Source organism: Triticum dicoccoides, chromosome 4B (assembly GCF_002162155.2).
Source record: "Triticum dicoccoides isolate Atlit2015 ecotype Zavitan chromosome 4B, WEW_v2.0, whole genome shotgun sequence".
NCBI classification, from domain to species: Eukaryota; Viridiplantae; Streptophyta; class Magnoliopsida; order Poales; family Poaceae; genus Triticum; species Triticum dicoccoides.
Genome location: NC_041387.1, coordinates 122,693,644 through 122,700,782, shown reverse-complemented (window position 1 = coordinate 122,700,782; position 7,139 = coordinate 122,693,644).

The window sequence follows — 7,139 nt, the reverse complement described above, 5'->3', positions numbered from 1 at the left end:
GCCGGCAGCCGCCGTGGCTCCCCGGCCCCGCGCGCGCGCGCCGCCCTATGGCACCGCCGCCGTCTCGTCGCCAGCCGGCCGCCGCCCCGCCCTCCGGTCCCCTCGTCGCCGGCCGCTGCCTCCTTCCCCGTCGTCGCCGGTGAACAGTACCGCCGCCGCCTCGGTATCCGTGCCCGATCCAGATCTGGATCTGGGATATTTCGGTTGATTTTCTCTTCCCGAAACCCTAATTTTTGAGCAATGTTTGACTGCTTGCATCTCCGCAACCGTAGCTCCGTTTTGGGCATATGATATATCAAAATCTTCGCCTCGACATGTACATCATTCCGCTCCATTGCATCATTTGCATTTGAGGTCATCTTGATGCCCAAAATGCTGTTAGAAGGAGGCTTCGTGAGTTAAATTGCAGATCCGTTAGTTCATCATGCACTTTTGTCATTTTTGCCATGTTTAATTCGTGCATGATATGCCTGTGCCCCTTTGGGATGAATTGTTAAGCATTTTGTCTTCTTTCCAGAGGTGCCACCCATGTATTTTTAGGATGTGTGTGTTGTCTTGTGCAAGCTTGTGAAGAGAGGTATCTGAGATTGCTGATTTCAGAGACTTAGTGATTTTCACTAAGTCTAGGATATTTTAGTTCATGATGCTATATGTCCAGCTTGTTTCCTAGTGATCCGTGCCTCTTTTGAGGATGATCAGTAAGGGAGTTTTGATATTTATGTTATGCTCTATCCATCCATGTCTTTGTTTACATATGTGGAGTGCTCTAGGTTGACTCAATCGAGCTCAACTTTTGCTTCGTTGTTAATCTGGGCAGATCGTCAACTTGTTTGCGATTTTGCCGATGCTACCGTTAGTGTTCCATGCATGCTATGCCTTTGTTCTTGCCATGTGTAGCTAGCACTTTGTGCCTTCTTGCTGGTTATATGCTTTCCTTGCCATGACTTGCACCGTAGTGAGTGCATCGAGCTCGTTTACATGCCTTCGTGAGTTATATTTCAGCATGTCTCAGTTTTCACTAAGTCTGAAAACTGATTGTGTTCGAGCTATGTTCGTGAGCTCGGTAGAGTATTTTGTGAACCCTTTTGGCCCCAGGTCACTTTGGGTGTTTCGTTAAGCTTGTTGAGTAGCTCCATGCCATATTCTTACTTGTCATGTTTAGGTTTTCTATCATGTTGTTTTGCTGCTCCGAAGAGAGCATCGTGATCTGAAATTTCAGACTAGTGTTAATTTCACTAAGTCTGAAATCTGTTTTGCATTTGCGTTTTAGCCATGCTTGTTTGAACCTCTTAATGGATGAATTTGCCTATGGCTCAGTGCTAGTGTTTTGTCAACCATCTTGTGTACATCACTGCCATGTATTTTGTTTTCATGTTTGGTGGCTGTAGCATGTTCATTTCGTTGCATTTAGATGCCTACTTGCTGCAAATCGCAGACCGGTGTCGTATCTTAAAACGCTTGCCATTTCCAAACCATAGCTCCGATTCCAATGATCTTTATATCGTTTTCAAGCGATTTCATCCCCTCTATTCAGTGGCACACTTGGTTTTCCAAGTTGATGCCAGGTTCATGCATTTCCTGTCATATCTTGCATTTTGCATCCCGCATCGCATCCCGCATAGCATATCGTCATTTCATCATATTGCTTGGTCTTGCCCGTGGTTGATTGTATCCTTGTTGCTTGTTTGTCTTGTTGGGTAGAGCCGGGAGACGAGTTCGCTACCGAGGAGCCCGTTGAGTTTGCTTGTGAGGATCCAGTCAACTCTGACAACTGTGCAGGCAAGATGATCATACCCTCGAAATCACTACTATCTTTGCTATGCTAGTTTGCTCGCTCTTTTGCTTTGCCACTGCTACGATGCCTACCTTTTGCTTGTCAGCCTCCCAATTGCCATGTTGATCCTCTAACCCACCATTGTCCTAGCAAACCGTTGATTGGCTATGTTACCGCTTTGCTCAGCCCTTCTTATAGCGTTGTTAGTTGCAGGTGAAGATTGGAGCCGTTCCTTGTTGGAACATTTATTTTCTTGTTGGGATATCATTATATTGCTATGTTGTCTTAATGCATCTATATACTTGGTAAAGGGTGGAAGGCTCGGCCTCTCGCCTAGTGTTTTGTTCCACTCTTGCCGCCCTAGTTTCCGTCATATCGGTGTTATGTTCCCGGATTGTTGCGTCCCTTACGCGGTTGGGTTATAATGGGAACCCCTTGATAGTTCGCCTTGATTAAAGCTTTTCCAGCAATGCCCAACATTGGTTTTACCATTTGCCACCTAGCCTCTTTTTCCCTTGGGTTTCCGGAGCCCGAAGGTCATCTTATGTTAACCCCCCCCCCCGGGCCAGTGCTCCTCTGAGCGTTGGTCCAAACTAGAGTCCTGTGCAGCGCCCCCTCGGGGAAACTCGAGGTTTGGTTTTAGTTGTATGGAGCGCTCATCTGAGTGTGCCCTGAGAAAGAGATATGTGTAGCTCCTATCGGGATTTGTCGGCACATTCGGGCGGTGTTGCTGGTCTTGTTTTAACCTGTCGAATTGTCTTGTTGTACCGGGTTGCCGAGTCTGATCGGTGTGTCTCGGGTGGAGGTCTATTCCTTCGTTGACCGTGAGAGCTTGTCATGGGCTAAGTTGGGACCCCCCTGCAGGGATTGAACTTTCGAAAGCCGTGCCCGCGGTTATGGGCAGATGGGAATTTGTTAATGTCCGGTTGTAGATTACTTGAACTAAACTTAATTAAAATAAATCAACCGTGTGTGTTACCGTGATGGCCCCTTCTCGGCGGAGTCCGGGAAGTGGACACGGTGTTGGAGTTATGCTTGCGCAGGATGTTCCTTTAGCTTCTCGCTCGTGCTTCGCCTTCTCTTCTCGCTCTCTTTTGCGTATAAGTTAGCCACCACATATGCTAGTCGCTTGCTGCAGCTCCACATATTTTTGCCTTATCCATTCCTATGAGCTTAAATAGTCTTGATCGCGTGGGTGTGAGATTGCTGAGTCCCTATGGCTCACAGATACTACAACTCCAGATGCAGGTCCAGGTGTTTCTGCTCCAGTTGACGATTACGAGCTCAAGTGGGAGTTCGACGAGGATCCATTCCCGTGGAATGGAACCATGACATTCCATTCTACTTCGTTATTGAACCAAACACACCCTTAGAGAGAAGCTTTCCTGCAAAAAAAATCTTAAACGAGAGTTGTATAGCAAAACATGATCACCTACATTAAACTCACACTTTTGTATCCTTTTGTCATGCCATCTTTTAACTTTTTTTTAAACAACTTCGCATTCTCATAGGCTTGGGTTCTCCATTCATTAAGTGAACTAATGTCAAATAACCTCTTCTCACCGGCAAGTTTGAAATCATAGTTGAGCTCTTTGATTGACCAATAAGCTTTATGTTCCAATAAGCTTTCTGTAAACGAAATATTTTTGCAAGTCAAAACATTTTTTTACTCCGCATTATTTTAAAACTTGAATAAATTTTGAAATCTCGAACAATTTTTTACTATGGAAAAACTTTCAAATTCTAAACAAAAATAGAAAACAGGAACATGCTTTGAAATTCATGAACATTTTTGTAGATCGCAAACATCTTTTGAATATGTGAACATCTTATGATCTATGATTTTTTTTTTGAAAAATGAGAACATTTTATAAAAAACACTAACAATTCTTGAAAAATTAGAACACATTTGGAAATTCTAGATAATTTTGGAAAAATGAGAACAAAATTTTAAATTCCAAATAATTTTTAAAACACCAATAAATTTGGAACTCTGAAGTTTTTGAAACATGAACAAATTATGAAATTCTGAATTTTTTTTGAAATTGTGATTTTTCTAAAACTTTGAATATTTTTTGAAAACTTGAAGAAAACATGAAGATTTTTTGAAATGCAAGAACATTTTTTTGAAACGTGAACTATCTTTGAAAAATTAGAACACATTTTGAAATACCCAAATATTTTTAATTTTTGGAAAAAATAACGTTTTTTGAAATTTAGAACTTTTTAGATTTATGAACAAAGTGTAAAAATAAGAATATTTTTTGAAATTCGGTAATATTTTTGGATTTTATGAACAAAATATTTTAAAATGGAAACATTCTGAGAGCTTCCAAATATTTTTATGGATTTGTGAACAATTCTTTTTAAATGTCAATATTTTTCCAAAAAACGGAATCAAAGAATAACGTAAAAGAAAGAAATAAATAGGAAAAAACAGAGACAGAAAAAACGAAAATTTAATATGAAAAGAGAGAAAAAGAAACAGAAAAGGAAAAAATAATAATCGTATAAGGAACTTCTTAACATTTCTGAAAACCGGAAAACCCGGGTCGGAAGAGTTTCGCAAAAACGGAACTGCTAAACGATGTGAACTGTGGGACTTTGGCCGGCCCAAATGGTCGCGCACCTGTGTGATTGCTCGACCCTTTGACGCAGAGAGCGTCGAATAAGGTTTTCCCGACTATATCTCGCTTTATGCAAGACTAAATGATATCTCGCGTGAAGCGGTTGCAGTAGCGGGCCGACACATTAGCGCATGCATGGGAAATGGGGAGAAAAAGTGAGTTCCCAGGAAATCGATAGCCACTATATGTGCGCCACGGTCGGGTTCGAGGTAACATAAGATGCGCGGTCTACTTGAGGATAAAGACCTGGTTATTTATTTATTTCTTTTTGTTTGGTTTACTTATCTCTCCTCCAGTTTTCTCTTGTTTTTTTTGTCATTATACTTTGTTTTTTTGCTTTTCATTTCATTTTCCATTTTGTCTATTCCATGGGTTTTATCCTTTTTTGCCTACTCATTTTCCTTCTTTCTTTGGTTCTTTTTGTTTATTTCTTAGTTTTAAATGTTCTTTTCTGTTTCACTTTTTCATCTTTTAGCATTTGTTTCTTCGGTTTTATTTTTCTTTGGTTTCTTTTTGGTTTACATTGTTTTTTTTCTTATTTTTCTTTCTTTCCTTTGGTTTCCATTCTTAAATTTTCATATACGTCAACAAAATTTTTCAAATACAATTTTAATATTTTTCAAATACGAGTTAATATTTTTAAAATACGAGTTAATATTTTTGTATATATGGTCAACATTGTTTATACATTTTTTGAATGCTTGATTAACATTTTTAAATAAAATATTAATATTTTTTAATAAATGGTCAACATTTTTTATAAACAGTTTCAACGATTTTCAAATGCTTGATTAATAATTTATAAATACAATAACAATGTTTTTTAATACAATATTAACATTTATGAATGTATGGTCAACATTTTATCTATACTCACTTTTAAACACTTTCCAAATCCTTGATTAACATATTTCGAATACAAGATTAACATTTTTCTAAAACATGGTCGACAATTTTTCTATAAACGCTTTTAAAAAATTTCAAATGCTTGATTAATATTTTTCAAATACAAGATTAACATTTTTCTAACACATGGTTCACAATTTTTCTATACACATTTAGCATTTTTCAAATGCTTGATTGACATTTTTTTCCTACCATATATTGAATACATGTTCAAATTTTTTAAAATACATTTAAAATTTTTCAAATGCTTGATTAACATTTACTTAAGTACTTGTTTAACCTTTGTTTAATACAATACAAGATTTTTTTATAATACATGGTCAAAAAATTTTATACACATTTAACATTTTTAAAATGCTTGATTGACATTTTCTTAAATACTTTTTCATTCTTTTTCTAATGCTTGATTAACAGTTTTAAATACACTGTCAACTTTTTCCACACACTTTGTGTATATTGTTATACATTTTTCGTACACATGTGAAACATTTTCTTCATACACATTAAAATAATGAAATGCCGTGTTAACATTTTTTCAAATGCTTTATGTATATTTTTTGTAATATATTTATTTATAATATTTGGAAGTATAAACGAACGCAAGAAAAGAAAGAATAAATAAATAAAAAACATGAAAAAAATATGAGGTCGTGGCCTCCCGCGCGGCTAGGCCGGCCCATCTGGCGCGTCCCCGATGCAAGGTTTCCCTCTTCCTCGCTATCAGCAAGACATAGGGGCGCCCGAAAAGCAGCTCTTTATTAATTCATTTTATTTTACTCACCAATTATATGTGTGTTTTTACACGTGACAATGATTGCATGACATGATAAAGGTTAATGAAATATCTGAGAGTGAAAACTATAGTCTCGGCGAACCGTTCAGCTAGTGCAGAACTCAGTGGCTTCCCATCACCACTGCTTCACAATTCATCATCATCAGTTGTCCTTTCTTGAGAAAATCTATTTGATTTTCAATTCAACCCACTCATGCATCATTGTAGACGATTGCATGAAAGATGGACTCCACACCCCGCTTCGATCAACACAAAATTTGAAGCACGAGAAATCTTATGGACAACATTGCCCTAATTATCTGCACCTTCATAATGGTGTAAACTCGAAAATGGTGAAACTGGTTATAATCACTCGAATCACGATGCCGAGCAAGAACAATGGCATGTCATTTGGTTTGCTGGAAACATATTTAGGTGAGAAACAAAAATACGAAGTACCACGTTTTCATATGTGGGCGTGTTAGGAGAGGTAAATCACGGAGCGTATGAAGGCAACATAAATGCTAATGTTTGAGATGATGTATGTGTTGGAAAACGTAGTAGCAAACAAAAGAAATCGCCCTATGATCAAAGAAGAACACTATGAAGATGGGGTTTGGATCGGATCGTACCAACTCTGAGTTGCAGCCGAAGAAGAGTCGGTGTAGATCGTACTTGAAGTCGCTCGAACCGTAGGTGAATGATCCCTCGAACTGTCCACGAACAGTCCCTCGAACGGAAGACCAAAAGCATGGCCTCTCCATAGTTTACAACACTACAAAAAACACTTCTGTGATGATACGTGTTTGTCACAGTAGGTCACGTTTTCTATCATGCATGTACGCCCATGACGATTTTATTACAGAATCAAGATAGTCATACATATGATGTCGTAGAAGTGTTTCATGACAATACTGAAATTATCATCACGAAAGTGTCCACTTCCATGACGATAAAATACCGCGTCATGGAAGTGCTTTCGTTAAGGGCAACCGACACGTGGCTTCCACCGTAATGGTTCACCATTAAGCTATCGGGTCCGGTTTTGGATCCAATAAGC